The sequence below is a fragment of the Colobus angolensis genome, unplaced genomic scaffold (assembly GCF_000951035.1).
Source record: "Colobus angolensis palliatus isolate OR3802 unplaced genomic scaffold, Cang.pa_1.0 Scaffold95, whole genome shotgun sequence".
NCBI classification, from domain to species: Eukaryota; Metazoa; Chordata; class Mammalia; order Primates; family Cercopithecidae; genus Colobus; species Colobus angolensis.
This window is the reverse complement of record NW_012123487.1, coordinates 8687277-8707622: the sequence shown is the minus strand read 5'-3', so window position 1 is coordinate 8707622 and position 20346 is coordinate 8687277. Positions and strand designations below refer to the sequence as shown.

At 33.4% G+C, this 20346-nt stretch overlaps 1 protein-coding gene across 1 annotated transcript in view; it reads right to left on the bottom strand.

The window, feature by feature from the left end:
- ERBB4 (erb-b2 receptor tyrosine kinase 4) overlaps positions 1–20346 on the bottom strand; it is a 1169376-nt gene that overhangs the window by 740103 nt on the left and 408927 nt on the right. The window lies entirely within an intron of this gene.

Genomic DNA, 20346 nt, shown 5'->3' with positions numbered 1-20346 from the left:
TGGTTGCATAGTATTCTGTGGTATATACGTACCAGATTTTATTTATCCAGTCTACTATAGATGGGCATTTAGGTTGATTCCATGTCTTTTCTATTGGGAATAGTGCTGCAATGAGCATACACGTGCATATGTCTTTATAATAAAATGATTTATATTCCTTTAGGTATATACCCAGTAATGGGATTGATAGGTTGAATGGTCTTTCTGTCTTTAGGTCTAAATTGAAATATTTGTAAACATATACTACAAGCAAGATATGTAAAAAATACAATTTTTATTGTTATCAACTGAAATATCACTGTATATATTCATGAGTTTCTGAGGTATAATGGACTGATAACAAATAATCTGTCTGCCAGGTTCTGTTCCTATGTGAACACATAAGTTTACACAAGTTTTTTTGTTTTGTTTTGTTTTTGTTTGCTTTTTAATTTTGTGGCTGGGCATGGTGGTTCATACCTGTAATACCAGCACTTTGGGAGACCAAGGCAGGTGGATTACCTGAGGTCAGGAGTTCCCAACCTAGCCAAATGAAGAAACCCTGTCTCTATTAAAAATACAAAAATTAGCTGGGCATGGTGGCTCATGCCTGTAATCCCAGATATTTGGAAGACTGAGGCAGGAGAATTGCTTGAATCTGGGAGGTGGAGGTTGCAGTGAGCCGAGATCATGCCACTGCACTCTAGCCTGGGCAACAGACTGAGACTCTGTCTCAAAAAAACAAAACAAAACAAAACAAAACTGTGTGTGACTTCCAGAAGCCAGACTTTTAGATACTATTCTTATGGTTTATATACCTCCCAGAGCACTATCTTCACCACTCAATGTACTGACTCTAATCTTAAGTAGACTAAAAATATATATTATAAATCTGTTAACAATGGTATGTAAAGTTAAAGAAAATGGTTTGGAAATGAGTTTTCTTCAGGTAAGTTACATAAGAAACGCTGAATTTAAGGCAAGATACAAAGTGGAGACTGCAAACACACTACGAACATGGCTTAGTGATGTATTATATATGGTATTATATATGGTAACATATTACCTTATATATTATAATATATATAAGGTAACATATTACCTTATATAATATATATAAGGTATATATTACCTCATGTAATATATATATAAAAGACTCATGTCTTATATACACAGAAGTAAAAAAGATGTCATGATGTCTGTTGTTGTTTTCAAAGGGATGAATTCCTGTAGAGGAAGGAAAACATCTAGATGAGTATAGTCTGATAATTGAGACCACCTTAAAGCCTGTTTTTGCCTATGAGCACATCAAAAATAACAAAAATCTTAATCCAAAAATCTTGAAAAATAGTGTATGTCTGTAACCACAGTGGAAATTCATTAAAAAAACAAAGCCCAAACTTTTAAAGTCTGGATTTCTAAAGTTCCCCAAACAGTGTATTCTCTGGAAGTACTCTGTTACCAGCTAAATTATGTGTCCCTAAAAGATAAGTTGAAGTCCTAATTCCCATTACCTAGAATGTGACCTTATTTAGAAACAGGGTCTTCCTAGATGTAAATCAAATTAAGATGAGGTCATTTGGGTGTTCCCTAATTCAACATAATGATAATAAAGCTTGTTCAACCTGAAGCTATCAGGCCACATGCAGCCCAGGATAGCTTTGAATGCGACCCAACACAAATTCATAAACTTTCTTAAAACATTATATTTTTTGCTGGGCTAAGTGGCTCATGCCTGTAATCCCAGTACTTTAGGAGGCCGAGGCGGGCGGATCACGAGGTCAGGAGATCGAGACCATCCTGGCCAACACGGAGAAACTCCATCTCTACTAAAAATACAAAAAATTAGCCGGGCGTGGTGGCGGGCACCTGTAGTCCCAGCTACTCGGAAGGCTGAGGCACGAGAATGGCGTGAACCCGGGAGGCGGAGTTTGCAGTGAGCCAAGATCGCGCCACTGCACTCCAGCCTGGGTGACAGAGCGAGACTCCATCTCATAAATAAATACATATTTTTTAAAAACCCACAGTATATTTTTTTGAATCAGCTATGGTTAGTGTTAGCGTATTTACGTGCAACCCAAAACAATTCTTTTTTCAATGTGGACCAGGGAAGCTCAAAGTTGGACAGCCCTGCTATAAGAAGAGGAAAATACCATGGGCACACAAAGACAATCAGGGAAGAAAGCCCCGTGACCAGAAAGGCAAAGAGTAGAGCCATATAAGTATAAGCCAAGGAATGCCAAAGATTGATGGCCACCACCAGAAGTTAGGGGGTGGCAAGGAAGAATTCTACTTGGAGTTTCAGAGGGAGAATGAGCCTGCTGTCACCTTGGTTTTGAATTTCTAACCTCCGGAACAGCGAGAGAATAAATCGCTATTGTTTTAAGCCACCTACTCTGTGGTATGTTGTTAGAGTAGCACTAAAACAATCTTTAGACTATTTGTCTCTAAATCCCATATTAAATAAATGTTAAAAAATCACTTCCTCTCTCTCCAGGGTCCTATCAGCTTATAACCTCCATGCTACTCTTCCATTGCTCCCTCCAAGCCCCTTATACACCATGCTGGAATTCATTTATTGCCTTTGATAATGCAGATTTTGTAGAGTGATACGGATGGATGCTATGGTAAAGACCTCTAAAATCTTTAATATCCATTTTCCTCTTCCTTCATTGTAATAGACTGCACAATTTTTAGCTGGACACGTGGTCACCCAAAATAAAGATTATATTTCTCTCCTTCCCTTAGAGGTAAGTTTGGCCAATGAACTAAGTTCTGACATGTTGCACGACACCTTCCCAGAACTTGATTTCAAACATGGTTGAAGCCTGACTTTGCCTGGTTGCTTCATAATTTCTTCCAGCCTGATGCCAGAAATGCAGATGTCATGGCTAAAACATGAGCCATCATCTTGGACCATAAGAATGAGTGACACATCTTAGAGATGGCTGAGAACTGAGCTAAAAGGAAGTAGGATTTTCAAGCAATAGATATTTTACATTGTCATATTATCAATACCATCAAGATGATGATGAACATTGGCCCCGCCTTCTAAAATGTTACATACAGAAAGGATTAAATTCTAGTTGTGTTATATGCTTTGGACTTTGAGTAATTTTAACTATTGTGCTTGGTTTGACTGAATTTGCTAACTATATAATGAAATTACAAAATCATTCCTAATCATAACAACATTTTATTGGCTCTGTGGAATGTTCTCTTATTATTAAAACAAGCACCCAAGAAATGATATTCAACATAAGCAGGAGAACAAGAAAAATTAATTGATGTGCATATTCCTTACAAATCAAGATCAAAGTCCAAGATATTTTTCATTATATATTAAAGGTCCTTTTGGAAAAACCTTAATCCATGATCCTTATTTTATTGCTGTCAGTAAATTTATACAAAATCTTTATAAACTTACGACTGCTGAGAAACGGTATTATTATATGAGTTTATGAAATACACATTTTAATTATTTCAAATTCCAATGAGGATGAACATATTTTAATACAACTAATTATGGGGGTAATATAAGCATCCATTAATAAATTTGCTGCACCATTTCTAAAGTATATCCAATAACACATTGCAACCTATGTATAATTTATGCTGTATAGTTTCTCTCAATTGGAAATAAGACTCATACTTTAATATTAATATAAAAAATCAATATGTAATAATCTAAATGAAAATATTTTCAAAATATTTGGTATATTCTGACCTTTTCTATAGAAGCATAAACAACCTTTGAGAGATGCATCTATTACTATAACTGCAATACCTAGGTAGTTTTACACAATTCCCATTCTACATATATAAAAAGGTATACAATATTAGACCCAATATAATATTATACAATATTACCTGAATCTGGATAGTTATAAATTCATGATAAGTTCTCACTGTCATTTTAATATTTAAAATTCATCATTTAAATATTTGTATAGTATAAATACTTAGGATTTTGTTTAAACTTCTTATAATGAACATATGCTACCCTACATTGAAATGATTCATTTAATTGATACCAGAACAATTATAACTCATACTCAGAAAATGGCCCTCAACTAAAAAAAATTGCTATTGCTCAACAAATGATCAGGTAAGTTTTGTATATACCTTCTTAAAATGGAAAATTTGAATAAATATGTTTAGAAATATTTTTTGACAAAAAAAGATGCTCCAAAAAACAGAAAATTAGATTAATCACAATACTCTATTTGCCAAACATTCTAGTCTTTGCAGTTTTTTTACTACGTGCTGTTCAATTTAGTAGATATTTTTGTCTCAGTGAGGCTTTCATTTATGTTTGATTCAAAGTATCTAGAATCCACAGTATATTCATCATAAATTTTATCTTGAAAGACACACTTGATTTTTAAAGAACTGGTTTGGATAGGTTCATAGAAATCATTTGTAGTTGTCTTTGTGGAGCCTCCACTGAGTAACTCACAATTTTCATTTGTCAATTGATTTTACAATCAAGCAATGTATGCAAGACAATGCTTAAACCATCAAGTTTCATCGATTTCACAAAGCTGTTTATCAAAACACAATTGAAAAATTGTCTTCAGTAGTCAAAACAAGTTTAACAAAACTCAGCCCCTTTCGTCAATACTATTATAAGGTCCTTAAACTGTAAGCCTACAAGAGTTCAAGCATCAAAAATCCAAAATGTACATGTGCTTCCTAAAATTTTCATTCCAAATGTAACTCCAGGAGTAAAGCTATATGTGAGGTCCTAATAAAATCCTCAATTATTCTATTTAGTATTGATTCTGTTACAAATGTAGCTATACTTACAAACACAGGCTTTTTATTTTTTCTTAAGATTTATATACAACAGTGTGTGAACCATATAATCCTCATTCGGTAAAAGATAAAAAAGTTGGTAGCAACATAAAAAGGTTGGTTAACAGTGTATTAATTTAATTCATTGGGAAAATATATTAAAAGTAAAATAAAGAAAACTTAACAATATCTATATTAAAACTGAAAATTAATTATTGCCTCCAAGCTTGTTCTGGCTATGAAACCAGCACCCTATTTGCTTACAAAGAAAAGATGACGGGAATTTAAAAAAAAAAAAAAGAGAGAATTACCTAACTCTTAAATCAAATGCCTATTGCAAAATATCAGTTTATCAATTAAGAAATGAATAATTATTTATTTGGCATCTAGTCTTCTCCCAATATCATGAAAAAATAATTACTGATAAAAATTTCCAAGTTGTTTTGTAAGGGCTTCTGTAGTTTTACAAGGCACATAGCAAGGAAAGCAGTGAGCAGTATATTTAAGTAATGTATATATTGTGTGTGCATAATTCAGAGGCTTCCTACTTAAAATATGGTAACTTGATAAAAAATTCTTTTCCTGATTTAACACCAATAAGTACTTTCCTTTTCAGAAATGTTAATAAATGCACTTTGGATTAATGCATATTGTTGGGCATTAAAAAATCTAGCATTGTAGTAAACATCAAAATACAAAATATTAAAGACCACATAAGAAGCAGCATCTATTTTCAGTGACTATTAACGAATGCTATTATAGTTATGCAGAGATGGCAAGTTCTGTTATGTCTATGTTCAAAATACATCCCTAAGTGGGTCCAAACTTGTCACTTCCACTGCTATAGTCATTGAATCCAAAACACTGCTATCTCTTCCCTGGACTTACACAGCAGCCTCCTAACTAATGTCCAGGATTTCCTATTTGTCCCCATTAATTCATTATCAACCTAGAGAAGAGAATAATATTTTTTAAAATATAAATCATTCATGTCACTAAAAACACCCTTTGGCTTCTCATTAAACTTACTGTAAAATCCAAATTCTTTATTATAGCTTGTAAGAATCTGTATTCATTTTTTCTCAAATGTCATTCTCTCAGAAAAGCTTTCTCTGACCACCCTATTTAAATAGGTACCAGGTTTCCAAACATTGTACTCTACCAGGAGACACAGCAGTTATTCCATTGAATTGGAAGTGACTGGCGTGCAGCCACTTTGGGCTCCTCATTCCTCTGAATCAACAGGCAAAGAAGGGAATTGCTAAGCTGGCTGGGATAATTGTTCCTGACTACTAAGGATAGTAGCAGATTCTATCAATATTACTACTCCACAGTGGAGGTAATAAGGAAGAGTATGTCTCTAATACAGAACATTCCTCTAGGCGTCTCTTAATATTACCATGTGCTGTGATGAAATTCAATGGAAAACTACAACTACCCAGTCAAAGCAGGACTAGTATGGTCCAAGGTATTTTGGAATGAATGTTTGGGTCACCTCAACAGGTAAAGCACCATAACCAACTGAGGTGCTTGCTGAAGGCAAAGGGAGTATGAAATGAATAGTAGAGAAAGGTAGTTGTAAATACCAGCTATGATCATGTGACCACTGATAGACATGAGTTCGTAATTGCCATAACTATTTATTCCTTATTGTGTTATGAATACATTTTGTGTGTGGGTGTGTCTATTTCTTTTCCTCTCTTATTTCCTCATCATGAAACATAAGATGTATTACTTTATGTCATAATATTTAAGTATTGTTAATTTTACACCATGGTATTTAAGTTACAGGATATCAAGGAGAAAAGCAAACATCAAAAAAGACTTCACCTTCTCTTCTGGGTACAAAGTTAGTGCATTTTGGGTTGTAGGCATAATAGTTGTATCATGTTATATGAAATAATTACCTTTTATTGTCTTTATTTGGAGACTAAGTACAGATTAAGGAGATGCATATGGGTGTTATGCTGACAAGGGATGGGCTTGTGATGGTTAATTTTATCTGTCACTTGATTGGGCCACAGGATGCCCAGAATGCTGACTAAACATTATTTCTGAGTGTATCCATAAGAGAGTTTTCAGAAAAGACTAGCATTGAATTGGTGTACTGAGTAGAGCACATGACCCTCCCCAGTGTGGGTGAGTATTATCCAATCTGTTACAGGCATGGATAGAATAAAAAGGCAGAGGAAAATAGAATTTTCTCTCTGCCTGACTGCTTGAACTGAGACATAGATCTCCAGTCCTTGGCACTTTTGGTTCTTAAGCCTTCATATCCAAACTGGAATCTATACCATTGGCACTCTAACTCTCAGGCCTTTAAACTATACCACTAGGTTTTTGGGGTCTCTAGCTTGTAGATGGCAGATTGTGAGACTTCTCAGCCTCCATAATTGTGTGAGCCAAGACTATATAGCACATTTTAAATAAATCTGTGTGTGTGTGCTATGTATAGCATACATATGTGTGTATATATTCTTATATATATATGCTATCTGTGCATTCCATGGCCCAGACAAATTGGCATAGAAAATTAACTATCATAAGCCCACCCCTTGTTAACTTGGCACAAATACACAACTTCTTAATCTGTACTTAATCTCCAAATAAAGAAAATAACACGTCTTACTTCCACCTAACATGATACAACTATTGTTCTTACAACCCCAAATGCACTATCTCCTTCCTTGGGAGAGAAGGTAAAGTCCTTTCTTTGTGTTTGCTCTTTTGCCAGTAACTTAAATATTTTTGGTTCTGTTTCTCTGGGGAACCCTGAGAAACGCATTCATGTTTATTCTTTCTCCATACAGAGACCAGAATTTTTTTTTCAAAAATGTGAATTGTTCATGTCACTCCCCTACTGAGAACATCCCTTGGCTTCTAATTGCACTGACTATAAAATCCAAAGTTCTTATAGCCTATAAGAACTTGTATTTAATAATTTACTCAAATGTCACCTTTTCAAAACAGGCTTTTCTGACCACCTTATCTAAAAAAGACATCAGGTTCCCATACATTGTGTTCTGCTTTCTTTTCATTTTGGTGGGTTTTTTTTGGTTTGTTTTTGTTTAGTTTTGCTATGTGAATTTACACCGTACATCTGCATGTTTAGCTTTTTATTATATGTCTCCACATTAGAATGCAAGCCTCATAAGAGATAGGCCCTTTGTCTGCTCAGCACCTTGGAAAGCAGGCATATAGCAGATGCTCAGTAAACATCAGTAAACAGGCATAGATGTTCAGTAAACATTTGTTAAAGAAATATATGGACTTCAGAGACACTGAGAACTAGAATGAAAAAAAAAAAAAGGTAAAGAATATATATAAAGGAAGGCCAGGTGTGGTGGCTTGCGCCTGAAATCCCAACACTTTTGTAGGCTGAGGCCAGAGGATTGCTTGAGGTCAGGATACCAGCCGAGGCAACAAAGTGACACCCTTTCCCTACAAAAAACTTCTAACAAATTAAGAAAATAAAAGAGAACTAGAATGGAGCCAGAATCAAACATGGGTTCCTCCACTTTTAAAAACTGAACGAACTTGAGCAAATCACTTCATCACTTTGAGTCTTGGTTTCACTATCTACAAAGTAAGGTTTTGTGCTGAGTGTTATTGGTAAATCCAGCTTAATTGTTATGAACACATTTCTAGGATAATTTTTTTCAATTGATGGCTAGTAGTCATTCCTGTCTTTTATCTAACCCTCATGGAAATTCTTCCCTTAACTCAGTCTACATTTCATCATGTTTTGTATTCTAGAATTCTACTTTTACTTCAAAACTAGGGATTTATTTCAGACTTGAATATTGCAATTTATCATACACTTTTTCACAGTTTTGAGACTTTTTAAAAATCTTATTAGGGTAAATTATTGATAAATTGTAATTATTAAACCATACTTATATTCTTGAATGAATCATATACAATGACCATGCATTACTCTGTTAGTATACTCCTGGATTTTATTGCTTTTATTCATTTGTACTGGTATTTTTTAATATAAAAAATATGTATCAATGTTTTAAAATATCTTTATCAGATGTGATTAGGGCCAAACGAGTTTAAAAATTAAAACAAATTTGTATTTCAGAAATTTCATATTCTACATAATTAAATGTATTAAAGAAAAAACTAATAGCAAATAGGAAATGTGTTTCATAATTTTCATTACATAAAACTAGAAATAAAATAGTTTTCAGTGTAAAAATTGGTATCCCTTTACAAAAAATTCCTATTGTGTATTATCTCAATCTTTATCTTCCACCACCGTTTTATTGACTCCCAAAGTGATAAACACTTTTTTTCTTTTCTTTTCTTTTTTTTCTTTTTTTTTTTTTTTTTTGAGACGCTCGCTCTGTCGCCCAGGCTGGAGCGCAGTGGCGTGATCTAGGCTCACTGCAAGCTCCGCCTCCCTGGTTCATGCCATTCTCCTGCTTCAGCCTCCCGAGTAGCTGGGACTACAGGTGCCTTCCACCACGCCTGGCTAATTTGTTTTGTACTTTTAGTAGAGACGGGGTTTCACCGTGTTAGCCAGGATAGTTTCCTGACCTCGTGATCCGCCCGCCTCGGCCTTCCAAAGTGCTGGGATTACAGGCGTGAGCCACCGTGCCTGACCTACTAAACACTTTATAAACAATCCTTGAACCAAATGGAAAGAACCTTTGGCATTGTAGACCTTTACTAATAGATTTGCACCTATGGAAGACATAGGTATTCTATACCACAGACAGATGAAAGGTCAATCAATATATTATATATACTCCTATCTGCTGATCTATCTAAAATTGAATTGATCTGTACTTTACCTCTTTTGTTGACTTGCAATAGTCTTTAAGTGCAGCTACTATATAGTGTGAGGGAAAATAACCTCATAACTGAAAACTAAAAAACCTGATATATATCAAAATTATAAATTATTGTCTTCTATGAATAACACGGTTTTTGAGTAGTCTGCCTTGATCTAGTCTTCCCAATATAAACATTTATCTTTGTAAATTTTTATACTTCGTATTTCAAAGATGAGCTTGGTAAAATTTAAACATGGCAAATGATTTTTAATGCATCATATCAAATATCAACTAACATAACTGCAGATATGTATATTCTTATTCTTTATTGTTTTCCTGTCTTCAAATATTTTTTCTTAACTTTTATTTCACAACATTTCTACGTTGAAAATAGAAAAAATAGAAAGGCTTTATGGATTTAGAAATTATATTTCTGTTATCTATACATACTTGGATGAAATGATAAGATCACAGAAATACAATTGTCAGAAATGTAATATTCCCTTTACCACATTTTGCCACTATTCTCTCCCTGCCCTCTTTATCCCTCTCTCATATGAAGTCCTTCTTATTTACTTTGTAGTATTTCATTTTGTGTGAAAGTGCTAGGTCCTTAACTTTAGTGTAGGTACTGGACTTGACAAGCAATTAAAACAAACAATTTCCACTCATCAAGGCTTGCCAAATTAGTCATCTGCCATCTGCCCCATCATCTGGCTCTCCTTGAGGTCTTGCTGTGAATCTGGATGCACTTTCTCAGATTAAGAGGAACAGTGCAAACCTCCAAGCTGGTACAATGCCAGTGGGAGCTAAGTATGTAAACATTAGCAAACATCTTTCTTCCCTAGATTATCATGCCTTCAACCATCCCCTCATGTCTAATAAAAAACAGCCTGATTGTGATGCCTTATCACTGTGAGACCTTTGCCATTCACTGTAATTAAAGTGGCAGTGTGTGGGATATTTTTCCTGTTAGAAAAATTTACAAGAAGGAATTAGACTAGATGTTCCTAATATGATGCTATGCTCACATATGAAGGTTTATTTCTTAAGCATTGATAAAGACGTACACAATAAGAAATGGACTATAGCCTTTCTCTTGCATTGGTTTCAGAGTGAGACTTCCTTTTCCATGCCTTTCATCAGCTAATGTTTACTTGACTAATAATATGCAATAGGCACTTTCTAGGGTAGATATTCAATCAACTTACACTAGTAATGGGCAAAATTGAGAAATAGCAACAGTGAAACATTGTACTATTGTCACCCCATTCTTGTTTTTAAGGTCTGTCTTCCTTCAAAGCATTCTCCAACCCAGGGCTACTCTTGGGCAATAGGTACCTTTGTGCAAATGCACTAGGGTGGCACTCTTTTAAGTGGAACAAACTCCATGAAGGGCACATGACCTGGACATCACAATATGCACTGCATTTTATCCCCATCTGTTCCCTAGTACATGAGTATGTGTGCAGTGATGAGCTTGCATAATTGTAAACAGAAGCTGTGGTTCACTCCACTGTTTCAAGTTATCCATCCAAACTTGCTCATTCTTGGTAAAGTTGTGTCTAAATTAATGACCCTTTTAAAATTAAAAGAAAAGTCTGTGAATGTTAGATTTGGGGTGAGAAGGAGGAGTGTGGCAAACAACATTTTTGACTGACAGTCTTTACTGTTATCTTCAGATGATTTACATATAAAGCCTAATCCAAGATCACCTTCTAATAAAGTTTACTGGGATATTTTAAAACCCAATTCATAGTCACATTATTCTCTTGGATAAAAAAGAAAAAACACCCACCTGATACTAATATAGACTAGATTATAAAATATATTATTACAATTTATTATAAATTGTTTTTTTGGTACCCAAATTCTATTATTCTAGAAACTAGATTCTATAATCTCCAGTGAGTTGGTCTCTCTAAAACATTTAGATGAGTAGTTGGTTGTTATTTTTACAACATAATCATACTTGCAAGTACAGTCACAATCAACTTTCCTTTTTTTTTTAACTTTTATTTTAAGTTCCAGGGCACATATGCAGGTTTTTTACATAGGTAAACTTGTGTCATGGGGGTTTGTTGTACAGATTATTTCATCATCCAGGTTTTAAGCTTAGTACACATTAGTTATCTTTTCTGATCCTCTCTTTCCTCCCACTCTCACCCACCGATAGGCCCCAGTGTGCACTGTTCCCCTCCGTGTGTCCATGTGTTCTCATCATTTTGCTGCCACTTATACGTGAGAACGTGCAGTACTTGGTTTTCTGTTCCTGTGTTAGTATGCTAGAGATAACGGTCTCCAGCTCCATCCACGTCTCTGCCAAGGACATGATCTTGTTCTTTTTTGTAGCTGCATAGCATTCCATTGTGTATATGTATTTTTTTCTTTATGCAGTCTATTATTAATGGGCATTTAGGTTGATTCCATGTATTTGCTATTGTGAACAGCACTGCAGTGAACATACACAAGCATGTGTCTTTATACCAGAATGATTTATATTCCTCTGGGTATATACCCAGTAATGTGATTGCTGGATCAAATGGTATTTCTGTTTTAGGTCTTTGAGGAATCAACACACTGTCTTACAAAATGGTTAAACAAATTTATATTCCCACCAACAGTGTATAAGCACTCCTCTTGCTGAGCACTGAAAGAAAGTATCAACAGAGTAAACAACACACTTTCAAGTACTAACTGTAATTGGATGTCTGATAAGGAGACAGCCACCACTAGAGAAATATCTGTCATTCGTTTATTTGTTCTGTCATACATTTATTCAACAAATGGTTACTGGAAAACAATACATGGGGCTCTGGGTTATCTGTAAAAGGAATAACAATTACAATCTATATCACAGATTTATAACATTTTACATTCTAAGATAAATCCTCTGTAGAATTTTTAGAAATAATAATAGTATACAAATTTAATTAAGCTGCTAATAAATATAAATAATTTTTTCTGCTATGGTGTGAATGTTTGCCCCCTCCAAAATAGGTTAAAACTTAATCCCCAATAGAGCAGTATCAAGAGGTGCAGCTTTTAAGAAGGGATTGAGTTATGAGGGTTCTGCTCTCATGAATGGATAAACCCATTCACGATTAATGCATGTTTGAATTAATGGATTAATGGGTTATCATGAGAGTGGGTATGTTAAAAAGCCAGTTTGGCATTCTGTAGCCTTCTTGCCATGTGATACCCTCTGCTGCCTCAGGACCCTTCAGACAGTCTCCACCGAGAAGAAAACCCTCACCAGATGCAACTCCTCAATCTTGAACTTTCTAGCCTCCAGAATTACAAGAAACACAATTCTTTTTTTTTTTTTTATAAATTACCCAGTCTCAGGCATTCAGTTATAGCAACAGAAAAAGGACTAGGATACTTTACAAATGCTTTATTCAGTTAGCCACGTTAGTGTATGTCTTTCAGTATTTCTTTTCCTAGGTCCTCATTCACTTGTCTAAAAGGATAAGGAAAAGTTGCTCTGACACAGACCGGATACACACATTATTGAAAACTATTCCATTTCAGGCTGATTTTCAATTAAGTTCCTATTCTAAATTCCTTAATAACTATATGATTGAACATATCATGGGTATTGCTTTTAGTCTTTTTTCATTTTATTTAATTCAGAAATTTGATATTATAGTTAATAGCTAATATTACTACCAAATTCGCTACTCACTTCATGCTCCTATAGGTAAGTAAATGGGACTTCAGACGTCACATGGACAGTCACTTAATTTGGAATGTTTTCCCGGAAAGTTTAATGAATCTTTGGATTTAAAAATCTGATATCCTATTCGTGGGCTTTATTATAACAGAGTAGCATGTTATAATACAAAATCTATGATAAGAGATTGAAAGTAAAAGTCCAACCTTTTAATGGAATTCACATTATTCACTATGACACCTAAAGAAGAGCCAAGGTGATATTTAGCAATTTTTTAAGTATTAGAGATGAACTCAGAAAAGTCTTCGACATTTAAGAGCAATATTTAAATCTAACACACACACACGCGCATGCATATCCACACACATAGGGATATGATATTTGCTAGTATACAATATTTGCATTTTTATGTTATAGTGATAACACAAAAATGCATTACAAAGTTCCTTAATTTATTTTATCTAAGATAATTTGGCAATAAAGGTATCAAAAATATACCACTCAGTACTAAAAATATCTCATATCACACTAACAATAATAGAAGTTCTATAGCATCAGGTTCAATTTTTTAAAAAGTAGAGAACAATTGATGATTATTTTCCTTATATATGACTAATAACAAGAAAAATTTTTTCAATAGTAGGTTTTAAATCATAGAATACTTGCATAGTTATTTTTAAACTAATGTGAATTTCTGAGGGCCTAAATTATATATTTTGTAGCTGACAAGCTTCCCATGGGCAAAACATATTTTCTATCAGGTCAATATAATTTTAAACTAAATCACTTACTGCTTACATAGAGATACAGGTGAAAAAGAAAACATACTAACTTCTGTTTTTAATCCTGCCACAGCACAAATCTGATCAATTTTTAAAATTTGAAGCATGCCTTTTCTGCACATGACTCATTTTCAATTCCTGACACAAAAATAATACGTACTTGATGATAAATTATATAAATAAGTATCTTTTTTTTATAGAATTCAAGTTTCTACTGATATTATTTGCCAGGATAAAATAGAATCAATTACTTGTTACAATCTTTGTAGATGTTCATTTTTTTCAGATGCATTTAACACCTGATTATGACTTATAAAGAAGACCTAATGCAAGTCAAATAATGACTATAGAATCTGGTTATAGAATGTATTAACTGTTTGAGAAACAAGATCCATGCAGCTGCATCATTTTTTATCGTTCTGGCTTCAAAAAGTAAACTAAAATAAAATAATAACCCTTAATACAATCAATTCTTTGCAAAGATACTTTTTAAGAATATATGGGTTTATATGTATGCATATATACATACGAATATTAGCTGGGAAGTAAAAACAACAATATATTGCAAATGGTTTTCTCTGATCAATAGATTTTTGGGTAATGTTACTATACATATTTATATATAGATATATATACATATCATATATATTTGTCCTATCTGTCATTTCTAAATTTATAGTAATTGTAGGTATTTACATTTAAATATATAAAATAAAAATATATAAAAATATGTATATAAAAATATATTTTATTTTTAAAAATGATTTTTTTTTATTTTAGGAAAGGCTAAATAGACAGGCATTCTATAATATGCCATTTCTTTATAGGAATGTGTATGCTAACCAAATTACTATCAACGCTTTTGATAATTTTGCAACTTTAATAGAACATTATTTTAGATGAAAACATTAATTTACTTTTCATGTAAACAGTTGAGAAACTTTATTTTAAAATATCTAAAATAAAAGTAAAAAAGAATATATTCCTTTCAAAGTTGAGTGTAAGACTGATCTACTCATCTATAAAGTTCAAAAACAAACCAGTTTCCCACCTGAATAGACTAGGAAACATGAGTGTGTGTGTGTGTCTGTGTGTGTGTCCGTGTGTGTGGAGGGGAGTATTTAAGTTAATGTCATAATTTCTGTGTATGCTCTAGGTTCTTTTCTAGCTCATGCAATTTGATATACAAAATTGTGTAATATTGTTTCTATTTTACTAATAATTTATCTCTTCTGATCTCATATTTTAAATTATATTACTGTGATTTTATAATGTTAAATGATATTATTATTACTATTAGTTATTCTTCTTATCTGTATATTAGTGGTGCCAGAAATTGTTCTAAGTGCTTTATACATGCATTGCCATGGAATAGCAATCATATTAAGCACATATTATTATTATCTTTTTTATAGATGAGGAAGTTGAGACTCAGAAAGTAAAATTTTTTATCTGGTTATATAAATAATATAACCAGAGGATTAACTAGTAGAAGAGTCAGGAGTTAAAATCAGTACTAATTTCATGAGTAGTTCCCATTTAGAAGCACAGCATTAGTTAACTAATATCTATAACTACTTGTTTTGAATTATTAAGGTTCAATAATAGTATATTTCCATCAAGTAAAAAATGTCCATAAACAAGATGAAATACTTGTGCTGAAGACACATTACCTTTTATAAATTTAGAACTACAGCGTTGTACTCTTAATAGACATGCATGATATTAGAAGTCCATGACAGATGTTATGGGTGATAGTCATTTGGTATTTAGAACACATTAAAAGAATTTTATAGTACAATCTCAATGAGTACCAGCCATTTTATTAATGAAGAAACTTGGCTCCCTGGTTCCCTCCATTTGTGACCCATTCCTTTCTCATTTTTTATTCCACTCTGTGTAAAGAAATAGGTGCAAGTTTCTAAAAATAACACTTCTTAGAAATACAAATAGGCTTCAATCAAGTGAGTGCATGTAGAAAGGCTGTTCCAACAGTACAACTTTTAAGATAGATTTTTTTGTTTTTTAAAAATAGAACAACATTTCTAAAAGTTTATCCACTCCTTCCCTCCAATTTCCTTCAGCCTCCAATCTCATTTTAATAAATGGCAACCCTTTCACTAACTCAGGCAAAAGTCTAGTCAGTCAATTATTCTCTCTTTCCATAACCCAGTTATAAAAGCCATAAAACCATATGCAAATCCATCAGCTCTTTCTTCAGAATATCTATCAGCTCCACCTGGTTATCTTTATTTCAAGTCACAAGAGTCCCTATTTGAATATTGCCATGTCTTTCCAGCTGATGTCCCTGCTTTTCTTCTTGTCTTCCTCGAGTATATTTTATACCAGATATAAAACAATTTTACATCTTTTAACCTATAAATCAGATCATTAATCTTCTTTGCTCAAATATCTCCAATGGTTTCTCATATCAATCAGAATAAAATTAAAAGTCCTTATCTAGACCTACTGCAAGGCCCTTACACCATCTATCTGCTGCTTTTCTGACATCATCTCCTAGGATGTTTCACTTACTCAGATCTGGCCACAGGGGCCACCTTACTTGTCTTTGAACATTGCTATAAAAGTTTCAAAGCACTGATTATCAATTTATGGATTTATCTTGTGCACCAGTAACAGGCTAGCATTGGCCTGTGTATCGCACTTTGAGTATCACCATTTCAAAACATTATATATTTTTTATCACTTATCACCAGCTGCCATATTATATCTTCATTTAGAATGTAAGCTCTATGAGGGCAGGAACTCTGTTTTGTTCATTACTATATTTATAGCATTTAGAAGTACTTAACCCATAGCAGATACCCAATAAATATTTAATGAATCAATAGATGGATGGATGGAAGCATAAATGAATGTTGATATTTTGGAATTCTGGCTAGAATTCCTCGTTCATATATAACTCAAATGTTATTTTTGATGCTCAGAATGTTAGGATCAGAAAGATCTTTAGAGATCAGTAAGTCCAGATTATGCATATAGATGAGAAAACAGCATTCAAGATAAGTTAAAGAACTCAGAAAAGGTCAGTTAAATAAAGGAAACATGAAATATATATAGAGAGAGAGAAAGAGAGAGAGAGAAATATATAGAAATAATATAGAAACATAGAGAACATGAATTCTCAAATGTTAGTTAGAGACAGAAATGGAATGAGACTCGTCATTTAGGCTATATTCACATGGCACAGTGCCTCATGTTCTGCGGAAAGCTTTCATGAATCTGTCCACCTTTATGGAAAGGACTTGCAAACAAAATGTTATGCTGCCAGCAGAAAAACTGTATTGTAAAACTTGGCAGGGCGCTTAAGAACATTTGGCTAAACAGCACTAGTTGCCTATGTAATTGGAAAATAGATGTTTAGGAACATCTTTATTTTTTTTTTTTTTCAAGTCCTGGCTGAAGCAAGTTAAATGTAGCTTGTTAAAAGGGAACTTTTTGAAGAGTCACTTTAACAAAAGCATGTGTCATATGTATACAGAAGCTAACCAATATCACATTATAAACATAATCAAAAATTTTTAAATCAAATTACATATTTCAAGTCATATTTTAATGTATTATTAAAACTTTAAAAATATCTCATTGTGACTATTTTGCAAACAATCTTTTTGTAATGGAAAAATTACCTCATAATTTAACTGTTTCGTCAATTCAGATTTCAAAGATCATGCTTACTTAAATATATTCATACCTGGAGTTGCACCTAGCAATTGTATGCCAATTTAATGTCAGTGTATTATAATATTAAATTATTATTACAGCTGTTATTATGGTTAATAACATTTATAAAATGTATAATTTACAAAGCAGTGTTTTCCTATTAACTTCTTTGATCCTAAATTACCTAAGAGATGGTTATAAGAGCCAAAATTATTAGAATAATTGTCAGGAATTCAAACTTTGGAAATTCTGAGAAATGTTCTAAAACTCTTCATGAATTAGCAATGAGGTAATAGAAATTCTCAGAAATACTAGATAGCCTTACCTTGGTATGGCTGTGACTCACACAGAAGGAATAGTAGAAATGGGTTAAATAAAAACAGACTGATTAAGTTTCTATCCCACAGAAAAAGTGGGAGTGAATAATAAGATCTTCAATGGACTCTCCTACAAGCCTCTTACTTTTTGCACTTTATTCTAATGAAAGTTAATTAGATCGGCCGGATGTGGTGGCTCACGCCTGTAATCCCAGCACTTTGGGAGGCTGAGGGGGGCGGATCATGGGGTCAGGAGTTCAAGACCAGCTTGGTCAATATGGCGAAAGCCCATCTCTACTTAAAAAATACAAAAATTAGCCGGATGTGGTGACAAATGCCTGTAGTCCCAGCTGCTTGGGAGGCTGAGGCAGGAGAATCGCTTGAACCCGGGTGGCGGAGGTTGCAGCGAGCCGAGATCACACCACTGCACTCCAGCCTGGGCGACAGAGTAAGACTTCATCTCAAAAAAAAAAAAAAAAAAAAAAAAAAGAGAGAGAGAAAGAAAGTTAATTAGATCTACGAAAGTATACTAGAAATAGATCAGGGATAGAAAATGGATTTGGCTACCATTGAAACTGTGGTTGATTTAGGGAGATTAGACACAGAATTCTGTTGGATGCATGCATATATATTTTTTAGTATTGTGATTTTACATTGAACATGAATTCTCAAATGTTATGTATACTCACATTAATACACATGTGACCCTCTGGCAATTGTGTTAAATATTACTAATTCTTCATTGAATCAAATTCTAGTCTACCTGGTATTTAATATTTTCCATAAATTTAGAGATCTGCTACAACATCCCCTCACGCTTGGCCCAAAGTTATTTTTTCCAAAAACATTTTCCAAAATAATCAAAATATACTTTAAGGATCATCCACCATCGAACTTACCCCCAACTTTTCCTATATTTTTAATTCATTCCTTTGACCTTACCAAGAATACTTTGAAAGTATTCAACAAAATTAACATCCATCATTATCCTCAACTATTGGCTAAAGGATTTTATTCTTTCAGAAAAGTTCTGAATCAGTTACTCAATTTACATTTCCCTAAAATTTATATACAAGGATTTATTTTATTTTTATTTGCAAAGTTGTTTTATTCTTATGTTTCACTATATAGATCTTAATTATCCATTAGATGATAAACCAGCTCATGGAGATCTGAAATTCTGTTTTTATCATTTCTGGCTGGGCAGGCCAGATGTAATTCTTCTATCACATAAAAGGTATTACAGAGATTTGTACATGTAAGCCTAGATTAACTTACTGTAACCCAGCCGAGTAGATAGTATAATAAAATTAAGAGGTAAAATGTTTAGAAGATGCTAGACTGAATATATCTTAAAACCAGAATTTTAAAAATATAATTTCTAATCTTAGTATTTGCCTCTGACTGTTTAACAGTTGATATCTCACATCCATAAACCATTTTGGGGGAACTAAAAAAAGCTTTATGTGTAATTGAATGTTTACTTTGCAGCCTTCTACAGAATTAAGGAAACTGTGTTTTCTAAGCCTATGTCAAAACGTTTGGAGTATTTCTAACTAAAATATGAGTATATACATAAATGTTTCCATTGCCTTTATATATTAAGTTTAAAAATTGAAGTTAAAACAAAAAAAAATCATTTGAAAATCAGACACTAGAGAAAGTTTTTAAAGACAGTCTTCTCAAGCCACAGTGCTCTGACTCATAAGGCTTGGATAGTATTTTTATTTCCCAGACATAGCTAGACTAGTGGTTGCATAAATACTATTCATTCACACTATCAGAGCCTCTTTTTAGCTCATGATTATACCATCATATTCCTCAATGACTAGTATTTTGGTACCAATTGTTATAAATTTCAGGGTTGTCTAGTATAAAATTAGCCCTCTTCCAGTATCAAAATATTTCACATGCCATCTTAGAATAATTAACTTACCCTAGAAAAACTAAAGAGAAAGGGAGAAGGCAGTTGTTTTAAATGATCTTGAGACTTTTCTACATATTGCTATTCAGACGTCCAGTGATAAAATAAGAAATTGCTACAGGCCTTTAGACTTAAGTGTCACCCACTGCACTCACTCTTCATCTTCCTACCCAATGCAGGTCACACCTGAGACTCAACAGCTAAGTGTACAGCCTAGGCTGTGCCCATTCAGCACTGAGAGAAGCAGCCAGCATGCAGTAAACAAACAAACAAACAAACAAAAAGCTACTGGAGCTCATTCTGTTGTATTTTCTCATCTTTATCATCTTATTTTTTTCACTTTGTCAATTTGTTGGAGAACTCTTTGGTGTCTATTATCTCTCACCTTCCTACTCATCCTTCA